At 39.7% G+C, this 15,283-nt stretch overlaps 1 protein-coding gene across 2 annotated transcripts in view; it reads left to right on the plus strand.

Moving 5' to 3' along the window:
* The window catches only part of calypso (ubiquitin carboxyl-terminal hydrolase calypso), a 523,758-nt gene that overhangs the window by 314,730 nt on the left and 193,745 nt on the right, over positions 1–15,283 (plus strand). The window lies entirely within an intron of this gene.

Below are 15,283 nucleotides of genomic sequence, written 5' to 3' on the forward strand. Positions count from 1 at the left end.
ATTCCGAACACCTGCCAGATGGGTAGCTGACAGGTGCCAAAGATGTTTCCTTGCCAGAGAGAAAATTGCAATCATTACCTGATTGATATGGCTCGACTTGGAGCCCCCTCTGTTTATACAGTGCACAACTGCACTGTCCAGTACCAGTCTGATATGAATCTGTCTGGTTGGATGTAGCTTCTTTAGTGTTAGAAATACTGCCATTGCTTCTAGAATGTTGATATGGAACTGGCGGAATACAGTTGACCACGTTCCTTGAACTTTCTTGTGTTGGGAGTATCCTCCCCACCCGCTCAGGGAAGCATCCGTATGGATCACTAATGATGGAGGGGGAAATTGGAGAGGCACTGACCTTGACAAACTCTTGACTGTTGACCACGGTCGAAGCCTCTTCCTCAACACCGGCGGAATTAGAGACATCTTGTCTCTGTTCCTGCTGTTGGCTCGTCTCCGCCATACTCTGTTTATATCCTTCAGTTTGGCTTTCAGCAGCAAATCTGTCACTGACGCGAACTGAAGAGAACCCAGGACTCTTTCCTGGGTACGACGAGAGGCTCTTTTGTTTTTGAGGAACTGCCTGGTAGCTTTGGCTATTTCCCTCCTTTTGGCTGGCGGGAGTGACAGTTTGTGTGTGTTTAGATCCCATTGGATTCCTAACCACTGAAACTGAGCCTCCGGAATTAGACGGGATTTCTTCCTGTTTATTTGAAAACCTAAGGATTCCAGGAAGCTGATCACTATGAATGTTGCTTTTCGACATTCCTTGGCGTTGGATGCCCAAATTATCCAATCGTCCAGGTATGCGGCTAACATAATCCCTTGGGCCCATAGCTGTTGGACTACTGTTTCTGCCAGTTTGGTAAAAATCCTGGGCGCTATGTTGAGCCCGAATGGCATGACTCTGAACGAGTATGCTTGTTTCCCTATTCTGAACCCTAGGTAAGGAGAGAAGTTTCTCGCAATCGGGACGTGATAATATGCGTCTGAAAGATCTATAGAGGTGGTGACGGCCCCACGGAAGTAGGGTTCGCACCTGCGAGAGATTGTAAGCATGCTGAAACTTGTCGCAGTGAATGTATAAGTTGAGACGAGACAAGTCTAGAATTACTCTTTGCTGGATTGAGTCTTTCTTCGGGACACTGAACAGACGGCCCTGAAATTTCAGGTGTCTCACTTTCTTTATTGCCTTCTTTTGAAGGTCTTTTACAAAGTCCAGTAAGTCTTTGGATGGAGGTTGATGGAATCTGACTGGTGGAGGAGGCCCTCTGCTCCAGCTCCATCCCAGACCTTTTGTTACTATGCTGTGGGCCCACGGACTGAAGGTCCAATGGTCCCGGAAGAGATATAACCTCCCGCCTACCTGAGGAGACTCATTGGATGGAAGAGGACTTACTTCCTCTGCCTCCTCGGCCTCCTCTTCCACGGGAGAGAGGTCTAGTTGAAGCCCTACCTCTGTAGGCGGCTCTGGCTCTGCTCCCCCTTGCATGCCTGTTGTAGCCTCGAAACGCCCCTTGGCTTTCAAAACGAAGCGTTGAAGGCTGGGGACACTACGAAGGCTGGCGGAGCAGGGGTTTGCTGAGCCGGCTGCATCAGTACGAACTGCTGCTGAGGCTGAGCTTTGGAAGTGGAAGGCTGTCCGATCTGAGAGACCGGTACAGCCTGAAGCATAGTTTGAGCCTGGGGTTTCCTATATCTCCTGAACCTCTTCTTTTCCCTGGATTGAGGTCCGGAGGTCTCGGTGGATTTCCTTTTAAAAGGGAGACCCCAGCAGGAGCGAAGACTTTGATTTGCTCTGGTTGCCTCTGCTAGAACATTATTGACCTCATCCTCAGGGAAGATGTTAGGTCCCCAGATAGAACTCTTCATGAGTCTATTGGGCTCATGTCTGATAGTGGCGTCTGCGAAGATATGCTTCCTGCAGTTTTGTCTCGCCACTACAAAGTCATACAGGTCCGATTGAAATGACGCTAACAGTGATTTCGTTAAGACCTGGAACAGAGGTTCGTCAGCGTAAGTTAACGCTGTTACTTCTGTAATGGTGATGGAATGCAGGGAGCGACTCAACCTGCACTTAGCCTCAAACTCCGCCTTCAGAAGGGCCTCCGGAATCCTGGGAAGCTGTTCACTGAACAGGGTGGAGGCACACTCGGGGTCGAGTTTACCCACCGTGAACGTAGCCGGAGCTCCCGACCAGAATTCCAATCCCGGGAAAAGAAGGGAGGTGGGATCTGTCTCCGGAGTTGAGGCAGCGGTTTGCCCTCTATTCCCGCCTGACTAGTCAACACTGCGACCTTAGTTGTGCAGGGGGTAGGGATGGAGTCACCTATCGCAAACATCGTAAAAGTCCCTTTAAAGGGAGTAAGCTTTGTATTCTCGCACTCCCAGTGAGTGAGAGCGTGCATCAGGGTGGATTGGGCTTGGTCCCTGGGAAAGATAACTGTTTCCTTCGGGACCTTGTCTGATCTAATTCAGGCTTCCTCTGTTAGCCTGGCATAGCCTGGGTGGGGAGGCACCAGGTTGGGTGGAAAGAACTCCAGTTCTTCCAGACGACGAGTGCCCAAGCCCTCGATGGTCAGGGTATCATTATGCAGGGGGGCGTGAAGAGCCAGCTGCCACGGGTTCCCCCTTATCAAAGGGGGCAGTCTGGAGGCATCCAGAACAACATGAGAGTGCTGTACTGCTCCGGATTGGATAAATCCGGAGAGCAAGCTTTCCTGGGCCTGCATCCTTTGTGCCAATGACAGCACTGACTGACCAGAGGTCTCCAAGCTTGAAGCAAGCTGGGAAGAAAGGTCTTGAATCCTAGCTTCAACCCTAGAGTCCAACTTCTGCATCAGAAGTTCAGCAAAGGCCTCAGGGTCAAAGTTAGGCTGTGGAGGATTAGCCTTGGACACCCTGGATCTCGACCCCTTGGACGTGGGAGTAGCCTTACTAGTGGACGCCACTGGTTTAAGAGCCAGTGACGACCTTAAGGGAGCTGACGGATTAGACCTTTGAGGTCTAGAGGACTTTGGTAAGTCCTTCTTTTTCAAGGATTTCACCTTGGGGACAATGGACCTAGATCTGTCCTCAAGGATAGCTGGTTTAGGAAACCCTTGAAAGGAAGAAGAAGAAGAAGAAGAAGGAGAACCAAAAAGGGGACTAGCAAAACTCTCTCCCCCTGCCTCACTTACCACCTTACCTTCTACCTGGTGGTCCAAGTCCACGCTGATCGGTTCGAGGTGGATGTTGATAGCCACCACCCCTTCCGTCACCTCTCCGCACAGGTTGTCTTCTTAGGAGGGTTGCGTCTCTTCCCGGATCCTCTCGATGATAGGGGCGACCAATTCCGCCGGCACTGCAGCAGAGATCCGGGCTCCGGGGTAGAGGAGATTGCAGATCTCCTCCGACAGGACGTAAGGTTTGCCAGACGCAATGTTCCTCCCAAATCCGCCGACCCAGATCTTCAGGGTCGACAGCGAAGAGTCACGGATGATCCGGTCAGACTGTAAGAAAGGGCAGGATTTACTGAGAATATTCTCCAATTACCCGTATATGTCTATATAAATCATTAAAATCAAAAAGAGACTAAGGGTTAGCGGTCTCTTAAAACTTACCGACTCATCCACCACTAGCTCATACAGAGCGTAGCAGACTTCACAGCCATCTGGGTGCCAGACGATCAGGTCCCCAATGTGGACCAAGCAGCTGGAGTGCGACCGGCACACCTCGTGTCCACAGGGTTGTTGGAGAACCGCTGTGCACCCTGGCTCCTGACAGCGTACCATCTGTAAGTGGAATGGCGGTACATGAGTAACGTCAAGGCAAGGCCCGCCGGAGTAGGTCCGGCGGTAATAGGCTACCTTAACATAGATTATGGGTGATGAAACATGCGTGTCATCGGGCAAAACCCGCCAGAATTGAATCCGGTAGTACAAGACTAATACACAGATTTATGGATGATGAAACATGCGTGTCATCAGGTAAAACCCACCGGAATTGAATCCGGCAGTACAGAATAATAAACATAGGTTATGCTACAGAATGGCCAACTACTAATCATGTAAACAAAAGTACTCTAAGATAGTCTGGCGCTATGGTACTCCGCTGTGATTTGCCACGGAAATCTCGTTATGTCACATATTATGGAAACGGCGTAAGGTGGCGGAAAGGAGTGTTCGTATATGCCCCAACTCTCAATCGCCCAGGGCGGGAACCACATAGTGGAAAGCGCCAACTAACGGAAAACCATACCCACCGGAGTGGTAACATGGACGATAACAACGAAAGATCCGACTAACCTGGCGGAGACTGAACATAGCGGAACTCATGATTGCATCCCTGGGACAGTGTTCGACACTCCAGCTATAACTGTGGAAAGCGAGCAAACGAAACACCGCCCGATAAGGGAAAGGTAGCTGAGTGGCAGAAACCCGGCGAACGGCGACCAGACAGGTGGGTAGCACCCTCTGGAAGCCGAATGAAAACTCCCCACGGGGTGCCGAACGCAAGCGATCGGTTTCCCTCTGCTAGGAAGAAGGCTAGGTCGCTCACCAAAAGCTAACTGATCAGGTAAAGAAGGACTAGGCTACATACGCGAAATAACCTGTGCAACCTTCGATCCCAGCCTACCCTCCAAAACCAAAACTTCTTGGCTTGTTCAGGAAGGCCAGGATGAGTGCTATAGGTTGGGGGGGGGGGAGGGGAACCTCGCATAACCTGGCCACACCCTCCAAAACCGACAGCCTGGTCAGGTGGAAGACTATGAATTGAGGAGACCCTTCACTATTCTAACCTCACCTCCCAAGACATCACGGCCTGGTCAGGTGGGCTAAGGGGGAAGAGTAATTCCCTCACTAGCCTAACCTCACCATCCAAAACCTAACGGCCTGGTCAGGTGGGCCAAGAGAGAACGAGGAACTGCCTCACAAACCTAACAACTCCCTCCAAAACCTCAAAATGGCCTGGTCAGGTGAGCTAGGTAGCATGAGCATCGTGAAAAGCGCCTATCTGTCCAGCCTAACTCTCCGAAACCGATTACGGTACGGTCGAGTAGGCTAGGCTAAACCTAATCGAATAAAACTACCTGACGTCAAGAGTGCTAACATAAAAAAGGGGACCATTCGATGTGAGAAGTTTGAAATTATATATACTTAAAAATATATACTTATGAATACAAAAATGACTCAGTGGCAGAGAGGGCCAAACAACAACCGTTATGCGGGAAGCGGGGATACCCAAGATGGCCGCCTCTGACGCCGAATCACATATAAACTAATCCAAGAATAGACATGTCATCCATCCTCGTACACATCAGTTATGATCATGAGCATAACAATACCACCACCTAGAAGGTACCAACTCGCTGGTGGAGGAAGGAAACCAGAGGAAAAGGGAGAAATTTATGATCAGAAAAAAGGGAGGGGAATACCTCCATCCCTAGCCTAGATCAGTCAGATATGGGCTCCCTAGCCTCCTATCAGCGAAATGGTAATTTCTGCAAATAAGGCTCCAGTGGAATGGAGCATGGATAAAAACTAGCAGAACTTCCTGCTAATAACATGCGAAGACTGAGGGTCAAGCATGGCAGAGGCAGACACAGCCCACGCCCGGCTGCGTAGCACTATTTAACCTGGTAAACAATATACGAACAGTCAAATAATATGCCTCTGTAATAAAAAACCAAAAGGAAATGGTACTCAACTTAGATGGTGGGAATTCTGGGTGGGAAGACATGTCGTATCAGTAAAAAACCAAAAACACAACACCAAGAAAAAACACGGTATGATCTGAAAGGCGTGCTAAATTGGAATGTATATAAGATGGCGGCCGGGGTGGTGGTTGGCTGGGTGCGGAGGATAAGGTTTAGAACGGCCCCTCACTTTTCGGGGTTTTGAGATTGGAGAGATCTATAAGGACGGAGACCTGTGGTAGTGGCAACCACTCACCCCTTGTGTATACCGACACCATCTAATGGCATTCGATCCAGGGTCGAACCCTGGCATTATGGTTAGCTTTTTCTCTGGTATACTTAGCAATACTTATACCTAGAAATCAGTGCTAATGGATTATTTCACTGGGTGACACAGGTCGAGCCCAGAAAAATGTCAAGCATTGCATTCGCTACTGAACCGAACTTCTTGGTAATGAAATACATATCTGCAAGTCTCAAATAATGTTTTAAATGAGTTGAGATATGTCTGTATGTATGTGTGTGTGTGTGTGTATATATATATATATATATATATATATATATATATATATATATATATATATATATATATATATATATATATATATATATATATATATATATATATATATATATATATATATATACATATATACATACACACACACACACACAGACATGCACACACACATACACACAGAGGCAGTCCCCAGTTAACAGCAGGCTCAGCTAATGACAATCTGGATTTATGGGGCTTGTCTAGTGATGAAAATCGGCGATGTTTGGTGCCAAAAATCGCCAATATCTGCTTATTTGCGCCGATAAGTCCCAAAAATCACCAAAAAAGCCCCAAAAATTGCCGATTTTCAGTTAGCAGCGATTTTCAGTTGTCATCACATTCTCAAAACAGAACCCCCGCCGATAACCGGGGACTGCCTGTATATATGTGTATATATATACATATAATATATATATATGTGTGTATATATCTATATATATGTATATGTATATATGTGTATATAATTTATATATATATATACAGTGATATTCCGAACTTATGCGAGGTTAGGTTCCAGAACCCCTCGCACAGGGTGAATTTTCGCATAAGTTTGGCATGGTCTCGAAAAATGCTAATAAATGCTTATTTCTAAAGTTTTAACACTAAATATGACCCTAATCATGCTCCCAAATTATTAAGTTAACTTTTAAATGAAATTAAAGTTACTGTGTTTTCATTTAAAAGTTAGCTTAATACATTACCCTTAAATAAAGAAATAAATGGTTGACTTAAGAATATTTTTAGAAGTCTTCTCAACCTTGTTTTTAAAAACTTCTTTATTCTGTCATTTTCTCTTTGTTCTGAAATGCTCTATGTCTCTATGTTTTAGAACAGCGCATTTACATTTTGTAAACGGTACAGGTAAAATTAGATCAACTCAAAATTATCTTCTGTACAGTTAAAGACATACAGAGAAGCAGTGCTGTAATACGTAGGTTGGCTAACTTCGAACGAGAGAGATAACAGTTGTCCTTACTTAAGAGAGTGAAATTTTTTATGAATTATTACGGACACAGAGAAAGAGAGAGAGAGAGAGAATTACAAGAAAAATTTGACCACTGATTAGCAACACTTCCCTTCTTGTCATGTTAAATGGCAAGTCTGGCAGCTTTTGCCTTCGACCTTCTTACAAAAGACGAGGGAAGAATTTGTATGTTCAAAATAATACGAATTTTGTAATTACAGTTTTATTATAATTATTATTATTATTATTTAATTTTATTAATCTTATTAATATATGAAAATTAGTACTTATTATTAAAGTTTATCATACAAATAAACATACCGTATACATGTCCCATAAAAATGCATCTCACTAAAAGAGAGAGAAAAAAAAATTATTACTTTTAATAATATTTAATGTTATTTAATTTACACATAAAAGCTTGAAAACTTATAAATTACATAAAAATTAAACAAACACTTTTGCAGGGTTTCTCAGTGTTTGCAAATGTTCGCATGTCTGTGAAAAACTCGTGTATGACCATGAGTTAGGTTCCAATGAAAAATTCTGTGAATGTCAAATCATGCAAGTTCGAATTACTGTATGTAACTATAAATCATGCAAGTTCGGGGTATTACTGTATGTATATATATATATATATATATATATATATATATATATATATATATATATATATATATATATATATATATATATATGTGTGTGTGTTTTTTATATATATATATATATATATATATATATATAGTTATATATATATATATATATATATATATATATATATATATATATATATATATATATATATATATATATATATATATATATATATATATATATATATATATATATATATATATATATATGGGTTAGAAGAAAATGTGGTGTAGAAAACCAAAAAAACTGATGATGTACCTGTACAAGCATGTACTTTTCCAAACAGCAGCAGCAGCAGCAGCGTGAGTGGGCTTTAAATGCTTTTAAATATGCGTGGGAAGGACGCCGCCAGCAACGCCAACTAGCAGTGGCTGGCCGAAACACTTTTGTTTACAAACTTCATATGATTCATCGCGTCGGATTCCGGTTTTTGTTCGAGCTCTGACGCAAAATTTATCGTCAAATCCGATTCGGTTTTGGTTCGAGCTGGTGTTCTACCAAATTTATATATATATATATTTATATATATATATAAATATATATATATTATATATGTATTACAAAACATACACAGAAAGTTCTGGTATCACATACATGGTATACATATGTGTGTGGTGTACATATATCCATATATATTGGTGTGTGTGTGTGTTTGTGTATGTGTGTATATATATATATATATATATATATATATATATATATATATATATATATATATATATATATATATATATATTACTGTAAAAACATACACAGAAAGACTAGCCTGTATTGTCTCGCTATGAGTTTCAATGCACATGACATGTATACAATGTATACATATCAATGTGTGAGAGCAATCTCTAAAAGCACCGTCTCATTGTGTGCAACCGCCCAAGACAGGAGACCTATTGGTTTTAAAAAGTTGTTATGTGTCTCAAAACCCTGATCTGTGTTTGCAGCAAAGAAGCCACCTCACTAAGCCTATGAAAAAAAAGGATGGCTGTATTTGAAGTGGACTGAAAAGTTGTGTGTTAGCGATGAATAACTACATTATTCATATATATCTAACCGCTATGCATCAAAATACACATAAACATCCAGCTATATGGTATATGTTTCATATATATTATATTTTCTCCCAGAGAGCACGACAATGAATGGAGAGATTTATAAAATGTCTTGAAATGAATATTTTGGGCATGCGTGTATTTATGCATGGAGCACCTTGCCACTGATTTCACATACATTCTTACAGAAATTGGACTACACCAGATTTAAAACCCAATTGAAAATTGCTGGGCATACATGAAACGGAAACTGAAGGCACTACAGATGAGAAAACGCCCTCCCCAAATATGAAGGATGCCATCCGTTTTTATGTTTGAAGACATGGATGTATACAAAGATTTAGCAGTATACATGTATGTATAAGATAAAATATATCATTGCTATGATTTGTTTACAAATGTAGTGGGCTGTCATTTTTAGTCTTTGTTTGTATGTTTTTTGTAATACATATATATATATATATATATATATATATATATATATATATATATATATATATATATATATATATATATATATATATATATATATATATATATATATACATACATACACATACATACATACATACATACATACATACATACATACATCGGAGGGCACTATAGTAGGCAGGAGAAGGGTGCAGGAACACATACAGATCCAGTATATACATACATTTGTCTACACGTTTCTTGACCCGTGGTCACATCATCAGACATCATCTACAGTTATAAATTAAAAAGGGGCATTCAGCATTCATAGTTAAAAGTAAACATACACAAAACATAAAAAACTTAAAACAGAAAATCAGTTGAACTTAAACAATCACACTTGAATACATTTACACATTAAAGAACCAATAAAAGAAAACTTAAAATGAACTTAATAAAAAAACTGAACGTAATAAAAAGGAACTTAAAAATAAACTTAAAAGGGAGAGCAGAAGGCACCACCTCTCAGGATGAAAAAGGAAAACCCACTAAAAGAAAACAGCATAAAAGTCATGCTGTGAACAGAACAGCTGATGATTGGCAATTTAACGTCGGTACAATTCTTTTGATGTTCAGACTTTCCAAGAGAGGCAGTTCTCCAAGTTCCTTAGCTTGGCCAATTATTCTGAAGTTGTATTTTGTTGATGTCTTTCAATCTCTAGCGTGAGATGTTATATTTGAAAGTTTGGGATTAGACAATCTGCAACCCGTTCGACAACTCACGCCCATGTGAGAATCGGCCCTGACCTTGAGGAGACGGCGAGTCGAACCAACGTAGTTCCTTGTCTAATCCCGAACTTTCAAATATAAGATCTCACGCTAGAGGTTGAAAGACATCTATAAAATACAACAACTTCAGAATAATTGGCCAAGCTAAGGAACCCGGAGAACTGCCTCTCTTGGAAAGTCTGAACATCAAAAGAATTGTACCGACGTTAAATTGCCAATCATTGGCTGTTCCCCTGTTCATAGCATGATTCGATTGTTTGTTTATATTTGTCCGCCCCCTCCTTCTGTTTTTATGCTGTTTTCTTTTAGTGTGTTTTCCTTTTTCATCCTGAGAGGTGGCACCTTCTGCTCTCCCTTTTAAGTTTATTTTTAAGTTCCTTTTTATTAAGTTCAGTTTTTTACTAAGTTCATTTTAAGTTTTCTTTTATTAGTTCTTTAATGTGGAAATGTATTTAAGTGTGATTGTTTAAGTTCAACTGATTTTCTATTTTAAGTTTTTTATGTTTTGTGTATGAATGCCCCTTTTTAATTTATAACTGTAGATGATGTCTGATGATGTGACCACGGGTCAAGAAACGTGTAGACAAATAAATGTTTGTATATACTGGATCTGTATGTGTTCCTGCACCCTTCTCCTACCTATATATACATACATACATATACACACACATACACCAATATATATACATGTATGTGATATATGTAGTCTTTGTGTGTATGTTATATATATACAGTAGAACCCCAGTCCTTGACCGTACCAGAACTCGACATAATCCGATTTCGACGCGAAATGTCGAGTAAATTTCACGTCGGAGCTCGAACAACAAACCGGAGTCCGACCCAATGAACCATATGATGTTTGTAAAAAAAAGTGTTTCAGTCAGCCGCTGCTAGTTGGCGTTGTTGGTGGCGTCCTTCCCACGCATGAATAAACTCCCAAATCATTGTTTAATGCTTCACGACCAGTAGCAAGAGGGATAGATGCTTTTATGGTTCCAGGGGACAAGGTGGAAGTTTGTGCTGTACTTCAATTCTCTCTGATAATCCATATGCTAGACACGTTGCATTTGCACGTAAGTGCAACCATGATTATTGTTGCTTCTTTTTAGCCACAACAAACCAGGTTTCCTGGCCTCTTGGGTCTCTTAGTAGACCACCTGAAGCTCCTTCCATCATGGGAAAAACAACTGTTACAGCCTCATTACTACTGCTTTCATCAAAACCTGGAGCTCCTTCAGTTACTCGCACAGAGGGTATCAAAAGATGCTTTCATGAGAGGGGCATTCAGCTAAATCTGCAAAATTCATCACCATTCTCGAAAGGAGATCAATTCTGTGTTATACCAGCCAATAGGTGTTTGTTCGGTAATAGGTGTAGTTTGAGGGGAACAGCTTCTATCGAAGAACTATTTCCACAAAAGCAGGTCTTTTACTTGCTGAGAGTGTGTCCAGTTGCCTGTTTCATCTCTTAAAGGCTCTCAGTCTGCCTTCTCCCAGATATTTTGAATACAGAAGTATTATTGGCTTTGTCAAGCAGGTTTAGGCATATGCGCCAACACTGAGAGAGAGGCACTTCTGAGATCCTTGAAGCCTCCAGCATGGGATTTATCACCAGTCCTAATATAGCTTATCAGTGGTGGTTCGGGTTCATACTTTTATGCAGCTGTCTTACATGCTAGGATTTGTGGCTAAGATGCAAACAGCTTCTTCAGTCCCTCATACCAACACTAACAAGGAAGATCTTGTCCTTTACCATGTCTGTGCCAAAAGGTGTCATCTTTTGCTAATAGATAGGATGATTGACAACTATTTGAGCAGAATTTGTCAGGGTTGAATGAGAATTTTCCAAAAACAATATCTCTTTTGGGTGAGAAAAGTGATTCTACTTGTTTTTTGATAGTGTTGCTGCTGTTTGTCCTCAAATGAGTTACTCTCATGTTCCCTTAGGGCTCCATAAGGCAGACCAACAAAACTCAAAGAATTCTCTTCTACTGTACTTGTTCTTGGCCAGAATAGTGCTTGTTGGCATAGTGATAGAATATAAAGGACTCAAGACAAGAGGGCTATATATCTTTTCTACAATGACTGCCTCAGATCTTCCTTCATCCTTCACAAACTGATGTGGCAACAGTGTGTATGTAGGCTATCTTCCCCATTATAGTACACCCTGATCTGTCACAAAGTTCATGGGTCCCCAGAATTTTCTCTGGAAATAGTGTTTGACAGTGCATTTGTTTATCATCATAACACTAATCAAGCTAATTACATAGTTTTAAGACCCAGTGAAAAATTTTAGTTCCTTAAAATTTTGATGGGTAGGATAATTTTTTTAAAAATTGGGAACCAGTAGGTTTCCTGCAAAGTGAGGAGGTAGGAGTAAATTGCTAGGCTATGCAGTAAATGCCCAGCTCTTTTTTCCTGTCCAACAAAGCGATAATTAGCATTAAGGGGAGCGCTGATGCCATAAGACCCCATTAGTGAAGTGCTTGTTGCTACCTTTTGATTGAAGGGATTTGCTTCAAATTTTTACCACTTATTCTGCAACTAATAATGAAAATTCTCTTGTGTGGAAATTTAGAAATTCGACCTCTAAATTCAATTATTTTTGCAGCAGAAAAAAATTAGGGCATCACTTTCCAAAAATATTATGCAGTATAAAAACTCACTCAAAAATTAATTTGCCAATGGCAAAATCAAGATGTACTGTATAGGTATACTACACAATGCAAGTTTCATTGAATTTGGTTCAGTCTTCTTGGAGAAACAAGAATTGATTTTTAAAAAAGTAAGTTTTGAGAAAACAGCAGAAGAAAAAATTATTGCTTATTTGTAATAACAATGAAACTATGAGTTAGAAAGCTGATTTTTGCGCTAGAACTATTTCATTATATAAGCAATATGCCCGGAAATTTACAATATAATCAAATGAATAGAACTGTGCTCTCTCTTGATTTATATGTTGCTTAAAATTTGCATTTATGGGGAGCGCTGACACCATAAGGCCCCATTATAAACTAAATGACTGTTTCTACTGTATGATTGAAGGGATTTGCTTCAAATTTTTACTACTTATTTTACAACTAATACTGAATAATCACAAGTCTTGTTTCAGCCTTTTGGGGATCTAAGCATTTAGTTTTGAAAAAAAAGTAAGTTTTCAGGAAACAGCAAAAGAAAAATATTTTTGGACGTTCAAGAAAGTTGAAGTAGTTAGGAAATCTTGATCAAGTTGTCCCCAAATCATTATAACCTGTGGGAGATAATTATTTTTGAATAAAATTTGGTAACACTTTCATGTGCCTTGTTTATAATCTGTCGTTCACAGTGTGCCATACGAGCGATGAACAAAATTGTCCATGAACCATTCTAAACATTTTTTTAGTAATAACACTTCAAGATATGTTTATTTACATGTAAAGCAGTCCAAAAAAGTGTATAACTCAAACTTGATCCTATCCAGGATTATTCATACAGACGTATACATTTTTTTTTTTTACAATTTCTCGTTCACAGTGCCATGGAAATGATGAACAAAATTGCCCACGAACCAAGCAAAACAACTTTTTTTTAGCAATAACATTTCAAGATATGTTTATTTACACATAAAACAGTCCAAAACAGTGTATAACTAACTTGGTCCTATCCTGAATTATTCAAACTGACTTTTTTACAAGTCTTTTTTTTACAATTTGTGGTTCACAGTGTCATACAAGCGATGAACAACATTGTCAATAAACCATTAAAAAAATTTTTTTTATTGTTATCACTTCAGGATATGTTTATTTAGACATAGAACAGGTGAAAACTGTCAATAACTAAAATTCAATAATTCCTTGAAATTTGGCGGTCAGCGCACCCTGTAATGCGACAATGTTCGATAGTTTTGATATTGAAACTTGTTAGTCAATGCCTTTTTTAACATTGATACATAATTTAAGATTACCAAATAGCTAAATTGGGTTATCCTAACTTCTTGTTTACGAAACATAGCCATGATAGTAGTTCCCAGTTGTGCTTGACTTACAGGCATTGGTGTTTACTAAAGGCCAGTATATCCTTTGTAGTATTCTATAATCAGAGTAAATGAATTTTGATATATGGAAGGTTACCCAGTTATTCCTAATATCGGGGTTGTTCTAGTGTTAAAGGAAATACAGTCCTGCAGATCTACTTCCAATGGGTATTACAGTAATACCCCATTTTTATGGGCTTTACTTTTTCATGCTTAATTTTATCACAGATTTTTGTGGAACATATCTTTCAGTCTTACAGGGGAACTTTCACCAATTTGCAAATTTTTGATATGAATCGTATCTAAAATTATCACTAATTTGCTTTTTTTCATAGAGCAACACTGTGTGTTCCCTAACTACTGTATTTTTTCATTAAAGGATATGTATACTGAGAGAGAGAGAGAGAGAGAGAGAGAGAGAGAGAGAGAGAGAGAGAGAGAGAGAGAGAGAGAGAGAGAGAGAGAGAGAGATGTTTACATCAAAGTGTAAGTACAGTATAGATGGATTCTTTCCCTCATCTTTTGAGAAGCAGCTCGAACACAAAGTTGCCAGACATGTCACTTGAACATGACAAGAAGGGAAGCGTTGCTGATTTCTCTCTCTCTCTCTGTCCATAATACTGTACTGTAATTCATAATAAATTTCACTCTCCTAAGTAAGGACAACTGTTATCTCTCTCTCTCTCTCTCTCTCTCTCTCTCTCTCTCTCTCTCTCTCTCTCTCTCTCTCTCTCTCTCTCTCTCTCTCTCTCGTTTGTATTTACTGTTTCTGTTTCTCTGTATGTCGTTACATGTACAGTAGATAATTTTAAGTTGGTCTAATTTTACCTGTACCGTCTACAAACTGTAAATGCACCGTTCTAAAACGTAGAGACATAGAGCATTTCAGAACAAAGAGAAAGAGACAGAATAAAGAAGTTTTTAAAAACGAGGTTCTGAAGACTTCTAAAAATAGAGCGGTGGAATGGGGAAAGAGAGAAATATTATACAGTACTAATCTTCACACTCTATATTATTACGTCAACCATTTATTTCTTTTTTTTTAAGGGTAATGTATTAAGCTAACTTTTAAATGAAACTACAGTGACTTTAATTTCATTTAAAAGTTAGTTTAATACTGAATTTTCATCTTTTGATATGTAATGTAAGAATCTCTCTCTCTCTCTCTCTCT

Source organism: Macrobrachium rosenbergii, chromosome 58, assembly GCF_040412425.1.
Source record: "Macrobrachium rosenbergii isolate ZJJX-2024 chromosome 58, ASM4041242v1, whole genome shotgun sequence".
NCBI lineage: Eukaryota > Metazoa > Arthropoda > Malacostraca > Decapoda > Palaemonidae > Macrobrachium > Macrobrachium rosenbergii.